Source organism: Oreochromis niloticus, linkage group LG13, assembly GCF_001858045.2.
Source record: "Oreochromis niloticus isolate F11D_XX linkage group LG13, O_niloticus_UMD_NMBU, whole genome shotgun sequence".
Classification (NCBI taxonomy): Eukaryota; Metazoa; Chordata; class Actinopteri; order Cichliformes; family Cichlidae; genus Oreochromis; species Oreochromis niloticus.
The window spans coordinates 9,209,807-9,231,184 of record NC_031978.2 but is presented as its reverse complement, the minus strand read 5'-3'; the positions used below and the strand labels follow the sequence as shown (position 1 = coordinate 9,231,184).

Sequence of the window (21,378 nt, the reverse complement as noted above, 5' to 3'; positions counted from 1 at the left end):
TGATTGATGTCAGGATTTATTTTCCATGGGATCCACAAGGAATATGAAAAGTGAGGTGAATGTTCATGTGTGTACCTGGCTGCGTGCTTCACAGCAGCAGAGGACTGATGGTTCGAACTTCCAGCGCACATCTGCATCTGATACTGGCTCCTTGTCTAATAGCTCTTTACTGTCATGCAGACAGACAGCATGAAGAGCACATTTAAAAGCAGCATCCAGTTGTGATAGAGAAGTTTGTGTGTTGTTTGTGTGTGTGTAACCACTGATCCTCAGGACAACTTGTCAAGAAAAGTAGAAAACCAGGCATAGGTAGTCCTTTAGACCAGGTCTGAGCCAGGTCAGGTTTTAACATGACTTTCCTGATGATTTTTGTTAGGCGTTAGCAGTTTGGGAAGTGTCCAAGCTTGCGGTGGATCGGTTCTATCTCTCTGCTCCACCTCATTCACTGCAGCGACAACACACTTCCAGGCAATGTGTTTGGCTTTGTTTGCCAACCCACTAATTTGACCACTAAAAATTATGTGCTGACCGGCTTCAATCAGTCAGTTATCTTTGAAAAAATTTGGTTTTCCTGTTAGGATCATGGTCATTCCTAACTCAATCCTATTCCATTTAAGAAACTAGATGGCAGGTTATGTCTTTATGGCAGGTTATGTCTTTGTGCCAGGACCAACCAGGACTGAGGACTCTCCCATAAAGGAAACTTACCTGTGGTTAGATTCTCACTCTCTCCTTGCTTTGGCACACCTGGGGTGCTGCTCTGGAGCAGTTCTTTTGTTTGTAAAAGGTTTGTGGTGGGAGTCAGAGGACTAAGTAATTTTGACACGTAGGTTCTTTTATGTTAGACACAACCTAATGGTCCCTTTCCACATTTTGTACAATCTTGAATAATTTTCTTCACTTTTAAGAGGACTCAAAATTATTGTGGCTGTCCCGTTACTCCCTCCTTCCAACCAGTGGGCGTAAGAGTGGCTGTCAAGAAGCCACTGTTAAGGAAGGGAAAGAGGAAATGTAACATTTGACAGGTATGCCAAATTACAAAAGAAATGGACTGAAAATGAGTAACTACATGTCTTATAGAATGATGAACCTTTGGTTCAAATCAATATGCGTGGAGGAGATCAGGAGAGCTGGCTACAACAGTGTAAACAAAATGATGTTTTTATGAATGCAGCAAAGCATCATCACATTTTGATGCACCATGTGATACTATTTAGAAAATGTCTGCTTGGCAACAGCTTCATTTTCACCAGTGTGACAATGATCCCAAACATACTGGCAGTGCAGTAAAAGCATAATGATGGAGGAACACACAGTGGAGCACTATCAGTCATGAACTGGCCTCCCCAGAGCAGTGAGGGATCATGATGACAGCACAAGCTGCAGCAAAGATTCAAAGAAGAGATTTGGACTGTCCTTCAAGAAGCCTGGAGAAGTACTCCTGAAGACTACAAAAACACTTTCTGTAAAAGCAGTGTGGGATGCTCCACATCTCTTGTTTATGGAAGAGACCAGATCAACTTCTCTGAAATGACTGGATGGATGCATTTATGTTTACTTTATGGAGCAAAATATATCCTAGCTTGTAACATATCCTTCAAGTGTGGCCATTTAAAGAATTCTCCCTCTAATGTGGCTGCACAGCATGTTTTTTCATTGCTAGATGCTATGAATGCTTGTTTCATTAAATTATTTATCTATTTAGGCTGGTGAGTCCTGAATTTCAGCAGGAAATTATGAATATGAAGACAAAAGAGTTTCTGAATCATGTGCACTGGTTTCAGAACATTTTAGAGGGTAATATCGCAGAAGTTGGCTTGTAACTTCAGAGGTAAGCAGTAGTGCTCTTCTTTGTCTTGCGATCTAGCTGACCTTTCAGCCAATCTGACACCTTTTGGAAACACAGATAGCTTCACTAAACACGCCACTCTGAAAATTGACCTATAAAAGTTTTTCAGAGACACCTAAAGTGTGCATGCAGTGGTGTATATGTAGGTCTTATTCCACACACTACATTTTAAAAACATAAAAATGCATCACTAGCGCATCAATTGCGTGTTTGCATTGGTACTCTTTGTAAGAGCGTGTAATTTTAGAAGCAATGACATGTACAAATTATACTGTGATGTGATTTGAAATTGGTTAAAGAATTTTTCTCCCAAATTTCTTGACTTAATAAAATGAAGCCTGGCTAAATTTCAGAGTCCAAATGTAATTTCTAACTCTATTGTGTATTAGACAATTGCATATTTTCAAGATGTTTTTATTTTTCATCCTCATGTTTCTGCTATTTTCTTTCTAATCACATTTCAGTACCAGGCTTTTAGTGAATAAATAAAACGAGTGAAAGAGTACAAGCCAAAGTGCATACTGAACGGTTTAGTGTACTGTGCGAAAATAGAGCAATGAGAGACCTTGATTACAGCCTTCGGCAAAATCAGACCATCAGTTGAAAGTGAATAGCTGCTGCAATTTCCAATCGGGGACTACATGAATAACTTTGGAAACACACGTTATTATTCTTTGATGTTTATAACAACACAAGCAGAGGCATTCTCGATGAACGCTCCACGCTATATTTACAATGGCAGCAGTTTTCCTTTTTGAGGAAGGAGATGCAAAGATCACCCATCACATCAGACAGCTCTTTACCATTTGGTGGACAGGTACTGGATCTGTAATTTCAGTCATCAGATGATTATTGTTTAGACATGCTGATGAGAAGAAGGCATGACTGCGGGTTTCTGAGTCAACCGTGTGATTATGAATAATGAAAAATTCTAATGAACTCTTGGCTTTCTGTTTTTAAAAGTGCCATAATTTTACATCACTCATCTGAAATCAGCATAGTATCAACATTGCTTTAAGCATCCAGGAACATGTGTGTGTCTTCCATCTGTTGCATCTCTTGTCGGACATCGGTTGATGATGAAATTATTCAGTGGATGCAGGCAGACATGACGAACAAGGAAGAACTGATGAGAGATATAGTTGATAACAGTTCCTTGGTGAATGTGCCACTTTTTAGAGATAGCTGCACAAATAAAGTAGAAGAGCTGAGATCTGTGTGGCTAATTCTGAGAAAGCTGAGTATGCAGTAACAAGTATGTATTCAGTACAAGTATCTCAAGCAAGACTCTATTAAATATATCTTTTTAGTTTTCGTTAAGGCTATTGAGAAAATGCTAATACTATTGCAAATAACTAATAAAACAGATGTTTCACTTGCTGGGCCCACGTCCTTATTTTATGTTTGACAGCGTTTTAGTAGATAAAGGTTAAGATAAAGACAAAGGCTTGGACATGAATTGAGCTGATGTTTGGGGAAGGCCTCGAAGCTGACTGGCGGCGGCTCCCGGGCCGATCCCCATGTACTAAATAGAAGTGAAGAAGTTAAAGAATTAAAAAGGGCAGGGAGGGTGGGGCACGTAAACGAGAATGAATAGATGAGAACCGGAAGGAGCGCGTTTGGAGGCGTGGTCCAGCTCCTGAAATTCAGATACTTTATCTCCAAATGTTTTAACAACACATTGTGAAAAACAGATCCAGTGGTTTTAAAGCAGCTACATGTCCCAAAAGATATAATTAAATAAAAAAACTCATGGTGCTGACTTTGAGAATGTAATAGATGTTGGCAGCTGACTAGCAATGGTGAAACTTGTCCTTGCTTGAAGTCATCTTCATGTAAGTGTTTGGAAAGAAATATTAGCATTTGCAAAATGCTCCATCATGGCATTTCTTGTAAAGACTTATGCAATATGCCTGTGTGTTTAGTATGAAGACTTTAATGTTACTGGCTCAGGTTAAACTAAAGAATTAGAGGTTATGATAGATATTTGCACAAGTACAAGTTTTCCATCACCTCATAACTCTATATCCAACTCAGACACAAAAGTAATATTAATTAATATCAATATTAATCTAACAGGCGATTTAATGTGTGTCGTCTCATATATGGTTCATATAGTTGTTGTTGCTAAAAACGCTGCTGTTTACTGACATTAGCGCCTATTAATCGCTAATGTTTAGAGTCCATTCCATTTCACAGCATTCCTCTTCAGAACATTTGTGGTGGATGTCCCAGTTTGTTAAATGTTAGCTAACTTTGTTTATTAGATTGCTCCACTGCATGCTGGCCAACTTTTGCATCACATTGTCAGACCAACATGTGGTTAAGTTGGTGCTTGACACTCTCAGTGGAGGACTGCAGGTTTGATAGTTTGCCCCCTTTGGTGCATGTGACACAGACCTCTTACTTACTGCTGATGAACAATCTGAGGAACTGCACACACACATATATATACTGTATACGCGCACACACACACACACACACACACCTTTAACACTCCTCCACAAACTGACAATAATACCAAAAAGCCAGGAGAGTGAGGTGAGTATGTGAGTAATCAGTTCCCTGGAGATTTGCAGCCTGGACTCCCAGGGCGGTTTCATTACAAACATGAGATCTTAAAATAGAAACAAGGTAAGTAGGCTACAACGGGAAACAAACAGTAGCTGCACAGCAGTTTCCAATTTGATGACTTTTAAAAGTTGTTCCTTCTTGAAAATGAACCAACTGCTAATCTTGATCTTGATATAACAGTATGCTCAGTAGCATATACTTAAGGTTTCATGTGCGTATATATAGCAAAATTCAAAGCTACGCAATTTGTTATTTCTTCCAAATATGTACCTCCAACTTTACAGGTAACTAGAAGGATTTCAGCTGATTTATTTGTGGGAAATTACTTTCCCACTTTCAGATTCATGTGTAAAGTAAACTAAATTTCTGATATCATCAGGGTAAAAAGTTATACACTGATATGAACAATGACACTGGAGAGAGGACCACTTGACTTTTCTCTTTTCTGTGGATAATAATTTGTCTCTGACAGGACATGGAAATTGGAAGAAGATTTAAAGTCATCAAGCAGCTTATGGTAAGATGTGTGAGTCTGTGTGTGATGTAAAAGCTTGCAGTATGCGCATACTAACATGATACGGTTGGTTTAAACAAGTGTGGGGAGCAGCCAAGTAAGAGAGCACGCATGATGTTTTTATAATTAAATAAGAATCTGAGCATGGATGGAGAAAGTGTGGTGTGTTTCTGTGTCTGTGAGTGTGTGTGTGTGAGAGAGAGAGAGACAGATTGGGTACGTGAGAGGTCAAGGTTTTCCACACAATGCTGTCTGGTATCATTATCTATTTCCTTCTTTCTTTTTGTGCCAGCCATGCATACCCTTTCAATCAAGGGAGTGGAACCAGAGGGGAAAAGATTGAAATGGAGAGAAAAAGACAAACTGAGAGAGCTGACGAGACTACTCACTTTGGAGAAGTACATGATGTTCCTCATAATGTGTCAAGTTAACAAAACAAAAGAAACAGAAACAAGAAACAAAAGAGCAGCAGAGAACTCGGTGGTGGATTAAAGGGGAAATACTGACTCCCACAAATCAAAATGATTGAACAATATAGGAGTTACTTCAGCAGATTCTCCTGGATGAAAGCAGCAGGGCTAGTTGTGGCTGTAATGGGAAGACACAGCTCAAGCTATAAATACTATATCTCCAAATAAGAAAGTCCTGGTTGATCAGTACATCTGAAATGAAACAAGACAGGGAGATAGAGATGAAGGTAAGGGGAGCAACTCTGTCTTCAGTCTTTTTGTCTGCCCAACCTTTTACTTTCTCTCTGGACCTACTGTGGACCTCTCAGGTGTCACTGAATGATATCACACACACACACACACACAAATGCACACCGGTAGATAAAGAGCCAAAAGAGATGACAGAAAGAGATGAAAAAGCAAGATGAGGGAAAGAAGGAGGCACAGTCAGAAAGAAAGACGGAGCCAGGGTGATTCTTTGCCAGCAGTCTATTAGTTAATCCCTGTGTTTATCCAGTCGAGTGCAGTATCTTACCTGATGATGGCAGTGATAAAACATACGGTTTTATATCTAAGCAACTACCTGACCAAACACAGCCGGGCCAAGGACATGGCGCTGCACGGCAGTTTTCTGTACAAGCCTGTGAAAGAGTTGCAAGGCTTTCTCCATCAAGCCTTTCTCCACTAAAAGAAAAACGCGAGAAGACGTAATAGTCAATCTTTAAATCTCAGAAGTCAAATATATAGGTGGACGGAACATACTATCTCATGTCAGAAAGTATAAGACGGGCCTATCCGTACGAATACAAGGGCATGAACAAAGCTTGAAGTGTAATATTCAATTCATTCGATCTACAACGTATGTAACTTTTAATCCTGAGCTGATAGATTTAAGGGTCACATGTTCTATGTGAGGATATGTAGGAAATAAACCATAGAAGACGTCTCAGTGATCTGTTTTGTCTTCTTTAAATGTTGCTGAACTGAACAGCCTGCAAACAATGATAGACTTTATATACAGAACTCAAGAGCATGGACTCTGGTTGCAAATAACACCACTAGTCCAAGAATGCCCTGCTAATTTCCAGGATATTTTGGCTTTACTTCTGTACAGTGGGAGGCTGCATCGTGATGCATCGTCCATCTTTATATACAGTCTGTGGGGACGACACACTCCAGCTGCATCTGCGTGCGTCATTTAATGCCAGTAATGTCAGTGACATAAAGACCTACGAGGCAATCGAGACAAACTGCTCAGCATGTGCCAGTTCACAGAGAAAATTTGATAAAACTCCCACAGTGGGCACAGCAGATGCTTTGACTGAGGAGATTTTATAATACACACATCCATCCATCTATACACATATACAGTTTTATTATCACCTCATTTTTAATTTGACAGAAATACTTCTAATATAAGACTTCTATATAATAATCATATCATATTCATATTATTTCTTTAGACGTAGAGAGCTGTACCAGAGTCATACAACAGAAGGAAGCTATTATTAGCATAAAATGATTGTTTATGGAAAAAGAAGTGGCAAACCCATGCGGGTAGAGGTGTTATTTAGTTTTTGCTTTCTGTATTGATTTTACTTAGCGCACAAGTTTAGAAAAAGATTTAGAGATGTCTCAACAAATTCACGACATCAATCCAAACTTTTTGTGCAAAAGGGAATTAAAAGTAACTGCACAGTTCAGATCTGCGACATCTAGATTTGGTATGTCTGAGCATCCCTCTTCACCGGTTTACCAGTGGATTAACGTGCCACATCGCCACATCTAGAAGCCATGTTGCTGCAGCAAAGAGAGACAGAGAAAGACTTCAGAGACGGGCGCAGAGAGAAAGAAAGAGCCGGACAGAAGCCAATTTTCCATGATGTGGGATGCACTGAAGATGGGTGACTGGTGCGAGAATACTCGGAAAGCTTTCAGTGCGTGCGTGCGTATGTGTGTTTTCGTTAACTAGACACAGACTGACACATTGTTGAAGAAAGCCAACAGCTAACGGGGTTCATAAAAAATACTGGCTTATACACACACACACACACACACACACACACACACAAACACACAATACACGAGATTCCTATCAGCACCCATTTCAGCATTTAAACCACTCCAAAACTCCCGTTCACAATGCTGTGAAGCAGATGTCAGAGGCAGACAGTGAACCAGAGACCAAAGGAGAGTTCAAAAAGGAGAGAACGGTAGACAAGTTCATGTGACAAAACTGTATCCTGCATTGAAAATCATATATATATATATATATATATATATACATATATATTTATTTTAAACAATTTGTTTCTCTTGAACACACAGACTCATAAACAAAAGTGATGTCCCTACACTGACAGAGTGGGAAAGGGAAGGGGTTCAGCTTCTGTGTTTGATTTCCCTTGGACTTTGAATCAAAAGCTTTTTATCATTTGATTTCTCAGAAATCAGAGCGCACATAAACACAGGCTTATCCAAACCTCTGAGGCAAGGAAATTAGAAGCACAAATCTGCAGTTGCTGTGTAGATAAAGACTCTGAATTATCTATTTTACAATAAGCTCTTTGCTGGCTGTATAGATTGAGTAGATACACTTTCCTCTTTCTTGCTGTGTTCTAAAGACGGACACTTGGCTTAGCCAGCTGCATTATGCACGTTATGACAGAAAATATCACACCTTTTGTGTATTTGGAAATCCACCGGGCTCAGTGGGTAGCTTTCTTTAATGCCACTTGATTATGTGCAGCATGTGCATGAAGGCTCATTACTCACACCCAGCTAGTTGAGTCCAAAGAGGACTATGATTGATCAAGTACAGGGCCTGTGCGGCTTAAATGAGCTCAGTTAAGCCAAGACCACAATATGGTTTGTCAGGAATTAAGTCTGGCTTTTTGTCTTGGAGTTTTGAATCTTGGCATTTTATGTAACTAATTTCAACAGCACATTTACTTCCTTTGTTTTTTTTTAGACAGGACTGCAATTTAAATTTTATGGCTAAAAGTTTAGTTTGACGAAGTTTTTTTTTTTTCTCTTTAGCATTGTAAAACACTTTTCTTTTGTCACTGTGTTTTTATGTCACTTGCATTTTTAATTACACAATAGGTAGTAACAGCAATGAATGCTCTCAAATGCATTTTAGATCATTAAGTTTTATCACTCTAATGAGGCAACATTTTTATCAATATTCGATAGAATTCCTTCACATTCAAATCCAGCAGGTGTCTACTGTAAAAAGAGCAACTTGATGAGTGTCACCTATTGAGAGGTTCCTTCCGTCATTTTATTTATTTCACTCTCTACAGGAGGAAAAATTATTTAGCCTTGTAGCTAAGACCTTGTTTTTTGAGGCTAGCAGATTAAGGCTAGACTGGCCTTGTTGAATTTTACATATTTACAATCACAGATTATTGTGTAGTGAAAAACAGGGCTGAGTCTAGCTTGCTATGTTTGAGGGTGCAGCTAAAATAAACCTTAGGCAACCTGGATGAGACAAAGTCAGGAGGTCAGAGCAGCTGAGTTGGGTCCCTGTTCAGAAGTTCTTGTCTCTTTTTAAAAATATGAGCCCTGATGAAAATAAGCATAATACACAAGCCATCTAAACTAAATTAAGAATAGTACCCATGGGCTTTAGAATAGAAGTCACTGCAGGAATCAACAGTTACCCATATGGAGGAGAGCTAATCAGCTCAAAAACAGCTACAACAGGTAAAATGGAAATACAGTGAAATTTAGACAGAACAAAAAAGTTACTTGAGTTAACTGAAGTAGATCATGCTTTTGTGTATGTGCTTCTTTTGTTTCTATGTTTGTTTTTATTGCATCTCTGTGCCACATCTTTGTCTGCAGTGGGAAACTCTGGAAGTGGCAGTAAGCTGCTCACCCAATCAGACATTTGCAATCATTCTTGTAATTTTTCTGCTGCCTTTTCACATTTATTTATTTATTTTTATTTTACCTTTGATTTAGTAGGCAGGATGCCCTGTTTGAGTGGGTTGAGTCTTGCCCTGTCCGTACAACTGGCCTATGTGGAAATGTGAAGAAAAATGCACTGGATGATAATCCAATAGCATATTTTTCTCCATCAGTCCTAATCCATTTAAAAGCATTTTTTAAATACTGTAGCAGTGCAAAGCTATAACAGTGAAGTAAACAAATGTGTATAAAGTACAGAAGTGTAGCCATGTTAAAGCCAAGTTAGAGTCTGAAATATTTATACTTTTAAGGTACTTAAAGAGAATTTTATTTATATAATGTGTCAGGATACTAAGGGAGAAAGTTTGAGCCTCTGGCAAGGCTCAGTTCAACTCAGGGGCTTAATACTTAAGGTCCTTGAGCATGAGATACATTTTTATCATTGCATATGTTAACTGAAAACTACGTCTTAAATCTGTACTCACCTTCAAAATACTGTATTTCTTTCAGTATTTCACAAAACCTCTTTATGCAGAAGATGAGTCTATGTTTGGTTTTAAAGGCTTAGAAGTGTGCGGTTCAGATGACTGACTGATAATTGAACAGTTTACAAGACCAGCTTTACTTGCATGATGAGCAAATAAAAAAAAAAACACACAGAACAAATAAAATTAAAGCACAAAACATGCCAAAAATTGTTTGCAAAAGCACTGCTGCTCTGGAACTTTGGAACTGTGAATAAGGGAATTATTAGAGAAGTAAATCTGGGCTGTTGAATTGCTTTGGTGGAGTCAGCTCATTAGGTCAACAGATGGCCGACTGGTTCCCTTAGCACAGACATAGTGAAAACCGAACTGGAGAAGCTGACTCAGCGCAACTTATGTCAGTGCAAGTGTGAGAGTTTGTACTTTATGTACACGCTGCTTATAGCTTTTTGAGTTGAGTGTGTGTGCTTATGCATGCATATTTGCTATCATTTTTACATTCAGTCCAAGCACATATCCAGTGTGTCAAACACATGTATCAGCCCACACAGCTCCATCTGTTCTGCTGTCTAGGCTGCAGGTTTTGAACATTAAGCGTTTTGAGTATGGGTTTCTGTTTACTTTTTTTGTCTTCAGTGTCTGTGAAGGTTGATGTAAAAGCTGAAGAATGATGATGTGCCTTTGTGAAAACACCTAAAGAGATGTCTGCTGTCACACATTTGTATAAACGAGAGGCTCATTATGAGGAGGCTAAACAAAAAGAATCATAAATGATAAAGAACATTTTTGCTACTAAATGTCTTCATCTTTCCTGTCGTTTCTGCAGTATATTTTACTGATAAGTTGAACAGTTTACTGCGATATCTCAAATTTCTGAGATTTTGCTTTCTACTTTTGCTGCTGCTTGTGATTCACTGGAGATGTGCTCCAGTTAATGCCAGTAAAATTCAATTCTTGGGTTTTTTATTCCTTTTTTGATTAGAAACTCTTAGAGGCACCACACAAATTCTTGAGCCAGAATAAAAAATTGAGCAAAATGATGAGTACATACCACACCATTGCATTGTTTCTTATGAACCACCTCCTATGATAATTACATTTTCATCCTCATTAATATGACTATACCTTTTATTTCATATGCTAAAACAGATATCATGACGGTGATAAGTAGTCAGTGCCATGGCTGAGCATTCTAGTGTACCAATTCTCTCACCACTCTCAAAAGCAGATTCAGAAAGTCTGGGTTTTGTACATTAAATCTAAAAAGAACAATGGTAAATAAAGGCCTTTTATTTTATTCTAACCTCTAGTGTAAGATTTATCAAACTTTACCAACAGATTATCAGCTGTTTCATAACTTACTCAAGCTTAAGGCTCATGTTATGCATCACTATTTTGATTGCAGAGTTGCAGAGCAACACCTTAAATGAACAAGTACCTGCCAATGCTACAGTAACGGTTGACCTGATTGTGCTGCTGGCAAATTCATAAACTTAATCACAATGAGAAAAGTTAAAAAAAGGTGGTGTTAGATGTTTATATAAATAGATAAATAAATCTGGGAGTGCTTTTATAGAATAGAATAGAATAGAATAGAATAGCTTTTTTATTGTCACTGTTACAAGAACAGTGAAAGGCAGTTTGGCAGTTTTGTTTATATATAACAAAATGCATCATTAAGGAACCATGTAAACCATGGATTCTCTAAAAAAATAAGCATTCAACTGCACTCATTAGCACTGTTTACATGTGCTGTGGTTTAGTTACATATGTCTATAACATGCACCTGACAAAAATGCATAAAATGAGATGCTGGAAAAAATGTCTGATTTTGTATCCTGGACTAATTTTGCATGACTTGAAATCACATTGCTGCGAGTACATTCATATTGTAGGCAACGGTAAACTTTTGGTGTATTCCATAAATACAATACAATTTATGGTACAAGCTAATGTGTGAGTGTAATATTATAATACTGATGCTGTAAATGTCACAATTTGGAGATGTCAAAAATGTGCAACATTTGCTAAATTTGATTTTGCCGTCATGAAATACAAATGAGGTGTTTTATAAGGTCTTAAATGTGAGTAAATGATACAAATTGGTCATTTTAACCCATTGGTAGGTGGTTGCTAGGCAACATGATTAAGTTGTGATATCTGATATAGGTAAGCATCTTCAGTGACCAATCTTTCAGTGCCAATTTCAGTGTCTCAACTCCTGTTTGTGTGGGAGTTTGTGGGCAAACAAACAGAGATTTGACATAACATGGTAATATTATCATTGTGATACATGGCCACATTACAATAATAATAGTAATAATAATCCATCTTGTCATTGTGTCACACAGTCTTGTAATGTTTGAGCTGAGACTCAGGCCTCAGGTAAGTGGTGGAAGGGCGAGAGCAGATATAGACCTGGTCCAATTTGCATTTTCACACTTGTTTCCTTTTGTACTGGAGGCCCAGGTTTATAGTTAAACATAAGCCATTTATATATAAGAATTTAGTTTTACTGGACAAACTTCAAAATGTATTATTTTGATGAACAGAGATTAAAATGCTCAACATAAATTTCTAATTTCACAAAAATCTATGTGAATGTTTCAAGCACAAATAATACCCGACAGCGTCAGCATACGTTTCATTATGAATACAGGCATTAATATTTTATTATGCCAATGGGGAAAATGTGTGTTTTACAGATGACTTAAAGTGATAAGTATTATTGGGGCACAGGTAAAAAAGAGAAGATAAAAGGGCTTTTTAAAGATGGAGAGAGTCAGAAAGGAACATGTGAGCGAGCTAGTGAGACTACAAAGGAACAAAAGCCAAAAAAAAAGGCAGAAGGCTATTTCCCCTATTTCCAGTCTGGTTGAAATGGGACGTAGCCAGCCTACAGGCAAGTTAAAAAAAAAAACAATCAGCTATACCTCCTGTTATTGTCTTCTCTCTCTCTCCTTTTCAAACAAACCATTTGGGACTAGTTTTACTACTTTTGCGACCATATTCAGGGAAGAAAACACGTGGGGTGTTATGTTAAATCTAGTACCATATCATACTGTATTTGAACTTGTCATTTTTTTACATCTTGATAAATAGAGCCAACTCTTATAGATCTCAACTTTTGGATTTAATCAAATCAACACTTTCCACTACTGCAGTACAGTTGAGAATGTTTTGCCCTCAGTGACTCCGTTTTTGTCCCAGATTCATTTTTATGATTCATTTCATGAACACTACTGTTTTACTGGTAATGACATAAAAAATAATTTAACGCTATATAAAACTATAGGCTTGAGTTTGCAATACTTCTGTGCCTACACATGGCACATTTATGCAAAGCCAAACACATTCCCCACTAATGACAACAGCTGAAAATGAATAAAGATGTGCAGATCTGCTTATTAGTAATACACCATTTACTTACTGGTTAATGGAAAAATCAATCAACAGAGAATAAAACAGCCACATTGGGCTGTTTCCAACAGCTAATACACCAAAACTTAAAGTAAAAGAAAAAAAAAAAATCAATAGATTAATTAGCCATGAAATATTAACAATAGAATAGCAACTTGCCAAGTAAAGATTTTTAAGCTATTTTTGAAAGAAATTACGTCAGTCAACAGTGTCTGGTGTATCTATTGGATCATTCTTGGCTGCAGTACTGGGTTCTTCCCATTTTTCCTTTGGGATCTCTTAAAAAAAGAAGCATGTAAGTCTTTTAATGTGCACGGGTAATTTATAACGTGTGACGTTATGTATTTCCTTTCTTTGTTTTTTTTAGCTTTTAAAATGGAAAGTCTTTGGAAATAAAAAGAAATAAAACCAATGAAATGAGCTCTAACGTTTTAACTTTTATCTATTACACAAGAGCACTATCTTAAACCTCTCACAGAGAAAGTGAAATGGAAGAACTAATGAGGGGGAGGGAATGAAATACTGCCTACCATTAGTGACATGAGTATTAGACGAGAGGGATGAAGTGTAAAAACCTCTGTTTCCTGACTGTGCATACTTGACTGTCTTTGGGCTCCATATATCTGTGTTGCTAATAAAATACAGGCTGGCAGGTTGTGCTGACTGCGGGACTGTGATTTGTACAGGGTCACTGCAAGATGCACTACGAGCTAAAATACGACATTTTTACAAGTTGGCTAGAAACTTGCTCCAGTACTGCAGCGGAAGAGTGTGGAAAGCGTGTGTACATGCAGACGCACATGTTAAGGCAGTGGCTCCCAAACATTTTCTGCAGGGCCCTCCTTTTTGTGGTTAGAAATCATTTCAAGGCCGCACACAGAAATGCACTCTATTTGTTTGGAAACTCCTACAGATTTGTTTGGAAGCATGACTGCATTTAATAAAAAAGTCCAACTTCAGTGTGAAACCTTATTTAGAATATAAAATGACCAAAAAAACCTTTTGACTACTGGGAAAACCATGGCATTGGGATAAAACACCTGAACTCACCAGACTAATGCACTGCCAAAACTTGTGCTTTTAAAGAGGTGGTCACAATCGCTAATCAAGTGCATTTGATTAGCATCACTTGGTTTCTACTTACCCTCTTAATTCCTATGGGAACACTGTACACTTCCTCTTTTCACAGGACTGCATAGAATCCTGGGAAAACTTTGTTTTTCCCATGACTCTATGTAGGTGCTAAATGGTGGTGTGGTGAGGAGACTGACAGATAAAATATGAAATTAAAGAATTATGGTGAAATGGGAGCAGTAACATACCACATTTTAACCAGCAGAAATGCAGAAATTCCACCAGCCAAGAAGAACTGGAATTCTGGGAATGTCCTAATCAGCCAAGCTGATGGCCTCCAGATAAGATGGATAATCAGTGATGGGGACAAATGGCTGTTTGCTGATGGAAGGAGATTGGAGAAATGTGTACCGGAATGACACCCATTTAACCAGATCAAAAGCTCTGGCTGGGAACCCTCAGACTGCTGTTTGATGTCTGATTGGTGGGGAAATTGTGGGCATTCCAATGTGCATGTACGTTTGTGTATGATGTGTGTAACATATTTGTTTATGATTGAAGGCGGGGTATCAGTGAGATGTGTTTGCATTTTTTTGTGCACAAATGTGTAACGAATGTGTATAAACTGCTCAGCACGCCGCATCTGTTTCTATCCTGTCTCCCTGTGCGGTAGCCTGCATGAGCTGCTGCTTTATCTGCATATTAATGCTTCACATCTTGTCTAACATTGAGTAGATACCTATTATTTGTACATTTATATTATTCATATGAATATTCTCTTTAATCATTTGTTTACAGGTTTTTGATTTCTGACATTTTTGGTGCTATACAATTAAGTGTAACAAACTTGCTGTCAAGCCAAAATATTTGTGGAATTAAGATAAAATTTTAAAAGAAAAAAAATTATTATAAATATAGTGCCAGTTCTTGTCATGAAGGTTTTTTTTTGACTGTTTGGAGTAGATTTAAAGATGCAAGAATGAAGAGCCACGTAAATCTTTTGATATACTTTATGGTATTTATCTCTCTCTCTCTATTAATGATAATTACAGGTTCCCTTTAAGCAAACTCACAGTCATGTTTTGCACACAGTAAAGAAGTGAAAAATCCTAAGAAAATATTTTACAGTCAAGGTTACAGAAAATCAAGATTGTACAAATGTGGAAGCCTTTAAAATTCAAATGAACGTATTCATAATCTAACTCTACACTTTTCTGTTTAAATCACTCAGTAATTCAAATAACTCTGCTGTTTTTATGAAACACACGTTTGTTTCTAGAACACAGGAATGTCGATGGGACACTTTAGTTTTGACCTTTGGTTCATGAACAATTGTTGTCTGTGATGTTGAAACGTGAGTGGTGATTCTACAGTGAATATAAAAGGAGATAAAACAAGTCGAATAAGACAGTTTTTGTGGATGCTGCCTCGTCCTGGCTGGTGTTCAGTCTCCTCTCTTTCACCACACACACACAAACACACACACACACCTCCTACCCAGTTCCACAGTCCTGTGTCAGATCCCAATCATTATTTCAGCTGATTGCATGTCAATTCCCATCAAGCGCAGCCTGCGAGGCTCTTGCCCACCCTGATTAACGCTAACCAACACACAGTGCAATGTCTTCAGTATGTGTCTTTTTCCCATCAGTTCCTTCCCTAACAGCTGTCTGCCTTTCTTACTTTTATTGCTCTATTTTGTCCTCTTGCTACTTTCTCCCACTGTTTCTCCCAAGCTTCTCCTGTCCTACGTTTCCCTTTGTTTACTTATTTCTTTCTTTTGTTATGCTCATCTTCTTCCTAGTAATTATTACCACATTGACAGTTTCCTGTGTACTTTGACCACAAATACTTTAAATACTTTAAGTTAAGGAAAACAGACACAGCATGAAGATGACACATAAAATCTGACATGACTTACTTGAACTGTTTTATATTGATGACAAAAAACAAGACTAGTAGAAAAGAAAAGGAATGAGAAAGACGATTGACATTCTGATGAAAAGCAAATGCTGTCAGTTAGAATCAGTCGCACCACCCTGAAAGGGTGCTTCAGTCCAAGTATTCAAAAAAAGGTGAACGCTTTGTTTATGTAATCACTCAGACATAGCAGTAGCTATCAGACAGACCAGTGTCTTGCAACTAATTTGATTTAGAATATGTTTTTTTGAAGACTTCTTTAGTTCAAACTGTCTTGGCTCTAATTTTTGGAAAATATTGTGTAGTCTGTATCTGTAATAGTAACGTAGCTTCGCTGAATAGCCTTAAAATGCCAACAATGGCGCAAGATTAGAAAAGTAGCAGCTGAAAATCGTTTTCAGGACAGTTATCCCATGCAGGTCTTAAGAGAAATAGTAGGTGTGAATGTTTTTATTGGAAGAAAAGCTTTAGTATGATTAAAAACATGCTGTTCACTCACAGTGGCAAAATGATTTTTGCGCTGTTCTAGTGTGTTATGAGAAATTATTGTGCTTACAATACAAATAAAGGGCTGGAAAGAAACCTTGTGAGAAAAGGTGCATAAATATGCATCCATAATTTACTATTTTTAAAACAAATGACATAGCTGAGGCACTGCTGTAGCGCAGTGTTTGAGTTGAGGAACTGTATGCCAAAAGGCTACTGCAGAGTCGCAGGTCTGCGTCTGCCCCAGGCCCTTTCCTGCATGTTGTTCCCCTTGATTTCTCTCCCATCTCCCATCTTTTAGGCTATTATAAGTCTATACTTATACTGATTTTTACATTATGGGACTTTTGGCATTATTAATTGCACACTGCACACAGGGGAATATCGTCCTATAAATACACCCCTTGCTGTAAATCTAACAATGCTACACAGTGGTGTTATCTGCTTTCAATCTACAACTTGAACTAGTTCGTCCTCATATTGGCGGGATGCCATGTGGCCATGCAGTTACAAAGAATGCAACGCAGTATGAGCTAGGGAAAACGGTCCCACTGTATATAAAAGATGGACATGGCCACTGTGACATCACCTGCTGGTTAATGAAATCCTGCTGCGAAGGTTCAAGCTGAGCTTTTTCACGGATGCCATTTTGGTACAAGACAAGACAAGCGAGGGCTGGATCTGACTGTGAAATCGAGTTACACTGAAGGCACATTGCACATGTTTATCCTCCTTCCTAACTGTAAAAGGAAGTTCATGTTTTATTTGATAGTGTAGCATGGGCCTGAGATGTGATGCTATTATAAGGTATAGCGAGTAAAGAACAGCTAAAAACAGGTCATTTTAGCCATTTGTTAGGAGGTTTCTAGTCAACATGATGATGCCATAATATATGATATCAATAAGAAACATCAGGAGTCTACGATGTACTTGTTTACCAAGTTTGGCTGCTCAGCTCCTGATTGTGCAAGGAGTTGGCAGACAACGAAACAAACACAGAGAGAATTTTGTATATTATAATAAGATGACCTGAAACTAGCAGCTATGTAGTGAATCCATATGTAGTCCATATTTTCCCTGAGCTGACTAACGTAAGTCCAAAAAAGCCCAACAAAAATACGTATTAAAATTTCCAGTGTCAAAACTTTCGATGTTTCATGCAATGGACTATGAGAAAAAAAAGAACGTTTCCATTTTATAAGGCTTTTTAATATTGTTTAAAAAATAAAAAACAAATAAACAAGCTCCGTAAAAATGTATATACAACATCACAAAATGTGTAACCAGCAGGTTCATTAGACACTGTTGCTGGGGTTCTGCACAAACACTCACACAGACTATTGTGGCTGCATGCTTTCACACTTGTGTTTCTGATTTAGGCTGTGCCCAGCTGTTGTATATTGACAAGACTGCAGCCAACAGTGTGTGTCTGTGCGTGTGTGTCCAGGACTGCTAGCTATTTCCTGAGCTGTCTGTCATGATAGCAAGTGCAGCTGCCTTTCTCCATGCTTCTATATAACAGAAATGACTGACATTTGACCGCTGACTCCTGTGTACATGAGTGTGTATTTGTGGGAGTTTTAACTGGGACAATAAGGGATTATGTGTAGCACTAATGAGCATTTGCTGCAGCTACCATTACCCACTCTAATGGGATCCCCTTTTTGCCATTTCACATGAACACTGGTTTGCTTCAATTTCCTAATTATCTCATTTATATTATCTTACAACTAATGCAGTATTACTGGAGGGTGGCACCACGCACATTTAATATAATCATTTATCTTCTCCTGCAAAAAAAGAAAGAGAAGAAAAATAGCTGTGAAAGAATAATAAAGAAGCGCTGAAAGTTTGATGACTGATTTTTCTTTCTACTAGGGATTCAGCTGGTTTTATTAAAACAAAGTCTGCTTGCATAATTTCTTCAATGTGACAGGTTTAAGCAAAACTGGCAACAGATTTAGAGATATGCACATTTATATGTCCTAATATTATGCAGATCTTCATTATTTGCTGCTTTATTTAAATACAGATGGGTTTTGGGGGAAATTCTTCACTAAGTAAACTTAGTTGTTCTTAATGTTGGAGTATATTGTTTACAGAGGTAAATAGCAAGCAAGATATTCTTAAAGTTTTTTTGAGATTACTTAATAGAAATTTTGTAAATTTTAATTTGTGTCTGTATTTTATCAACTGAGAGGAGTACAAAGAAGTGAAAACATAAAGGCCAGAGACAAAAACTCTGGCATCTTGTTTCTCCTCACCTCAAGCCTCATTTCTTGATCTGACACACAAAAACATGCAAACAAGCGTACTTATTCCTGACATTTTTGCAAATATTTAGCCTTCACGTCTCCAGACAGCTGACAACGAGCCGACTACACAACAACAGCTAGCTATAAGCTAACAGTATGCCAGCTAACGTTAGGTTCGAGTGCCCTAAAAGTCTTTCCTTCTGATGGACGCTTTGATTGAACTCCCTCATTTATTTAGTAAGTTCAACAAAGTTCAACAAAGTTAGATCGACTTACAAGAAAGTTCCACTAACGTCACACAACAACAGCGCTTACTGTTCAAGATATCCTCAACACCTCAGTAACATTGTCATCAGACAGAAGTGAGCTTCACTGACTCATCAAATCTTCTCACAAACCTTTTACAGCCTCTTTCAGAGTAAATAGATGTGGACACCAACTGAGGTAAACAGCGGACCGAGAGCCTACACTCACTACTGATGAACGACAGAGAGCAGCTACTTGAATCGTGATGTGTAAGAAGACAGAACTCAGACTGCAATCTGCTGACATCTACCGGTGATCATTTAAACACTGTAACTTTAAACGACTGTGTTGGTCTTGCCTGATGCCAACTTCATAAAGTTGATCTCATTTTGGAGTAGAAGTTTCTCCCGGTTGCACTTTACCATCCAATTCCACCGCATCCCACACTTTTTCAGCTTGCCAGCATCATCATCAGTGACTCGTGACCTATCACACACTACTGTGTGTTTTAAAACAACAAATGTGACCTTGACCTTCAGCACAGTTTGATTGAAGACCGTTTAGTTGATCATATGTGTAAACTTGACTAAATTCTGCCCAATACAGCAGGAGGAGAAGCACATCTTGTGAAAATGCAGTGAACAGACGGATGACAGATGTCTAGCCATAAGCTCATTGGTCTTTCAGCTGGATGAGCCAAAAAATGTCTAAATTATGACCCTCCACAATTGTTTGTGTATTTCATATCAGTGTTGGAACACAGCTATAGAAATCTGTGATATGGAAGGTTATCCAACATAAAGAGATTATCAGACATTTCAATTGCTATTATAGTTAAAACATGCAGCTACTGCATTTGCTAATTTTATCCGTCTTTGAACTTCATGTCAGTGTTTTAAACGCTTCAGGCTCAGTTATCTAACAAAAAGAGAAAAAAAACCCAACCATCTCTCAGTTTTTAATATGAGGCCCTTTTGGCTGAAATAACCTTTTTTAAAAGCAAAACTTGGATTGTGACAGTGTTCCTGGAGATTTCCAAAAGAAGCAAGAGACAGAGGAAAGTACATGTCTGCGTATGTGTGTGTCTGTGTGTGTCTGTACTGAACTGCTCAGCAGTAAAGAATATAAAAAGTCCGAGAAGAAGACAGAGTGAAAGCAGCACATACTGTGTTTCCATGCATTTGCACAAGTCAATGTGAGTGTGAGTTAGGGTGGTTTGATCTTGATTTGGAGTGTGTAAAGAGATTTTCCATCCATTAGTGTGGCCACACTCCCAGACACACACACACACACACACAAAAAGAGTGAGTTATGCGCAGCTCAAGGGAAGTCACTATAAGATCCATGACTTTTTAGATAAAGACAGTTTTGGTAGTTTTGTTTCTGCAAACTAACACAGTCAATTTTAAATCAAACAGTCAAGATGTTACTGAAATGCAGACTTTTAAGGAGGAATTTTACAATATTTTCTATAATAAGTTCATAATCTGTCCATCAAATTATGGTCCTGACTGTAACTCAACTTTTTAAATACTCTGTTCCAAATGTATCTGTATTATGTCCCACATTTGGACATTTTTGTTTTTTTAGTGAGTGAGTAATATGTATGTATATTAGCTCCTCATCTACTCATCATTTTTCTAAAGTGGATTTGTGCCAATATGTGATGATAATACAGCGTGCAGCATATTTGAAATTAGTTTAATATGTTTCCCTATGATTGCAAAAACTGTAATTTGATCCAAGAAAAAAAAAAACTCCATCTGGTTAACTTCACAACTTCTCAAGCTGCCAGTCTGCCCTACTCCACTAATTACAACCATAAGAAAAAAACTCGCAGACTAAGTAATTAGTGTTGCCACACTGCTAGTCGTGGCTTTGGGAGCTCAGTTAACAAATTTCAGTGAAAAAAGTTTTGATTTTATTTCATTACTGATACAAAGTAGTGTGAATTTCTTTTTTTTTCAATATTTGTGGATAGTTTTTGAAATGTGACCTCATTTTCAGTAACACATAATTAATCATGCAAACTTTTGCAAATTGCACTCATTACTGACTACTAACATCCACTAGGTGAAGATTGTGATGCAATTTTTCCTCACTGTTTTTGGTGTGTCCATCCGTTGGTTTGTTCTAGCCCTAACCTGAGCAACGGCATAGTTTTTTTTCTATGTTGGTTGATTTGTTTGTA

At 37.8% G+C, this 21,378-nt stretch overlaps 1 protein-coding gene and 1 long non-coding RNA gene across 13 annotated transcripts in view; one reads left to right on the top strand and one right to left on the bottom strand.

Annotated features, from left to right (window-relative positions):
- Window positions 1-21,378, bottom strand: part of LOC100708763 (potassium voltage-gated channel subfamily KQT member 5) — a 112,092-nt gene that overhangs the window by 32,498 nt on the left and 58,216 nt on the right. The window lies entirely within an intron of this gene.
- On the top strand, window positions 4,581-19,748 carry LOC102078131 (uncharacterized). Of its 2 annotated transcripts, XR_003213483.1 has the most exons (4): window positions 4,581-4,707; window positions 4,896-4,940; window positions 5,230-5,634; window positions 19,349-19,748. It is a non-coding gene; the product is annotated as an uncharacterized LOC102078131 (long non-coding RNA). The 2 variants fall into 2 exon arrangements; XR_269689.3 differs by lacking the exon at window positions 19,349-19,748 and having other exon boundaries at window positions 5,230-6,324.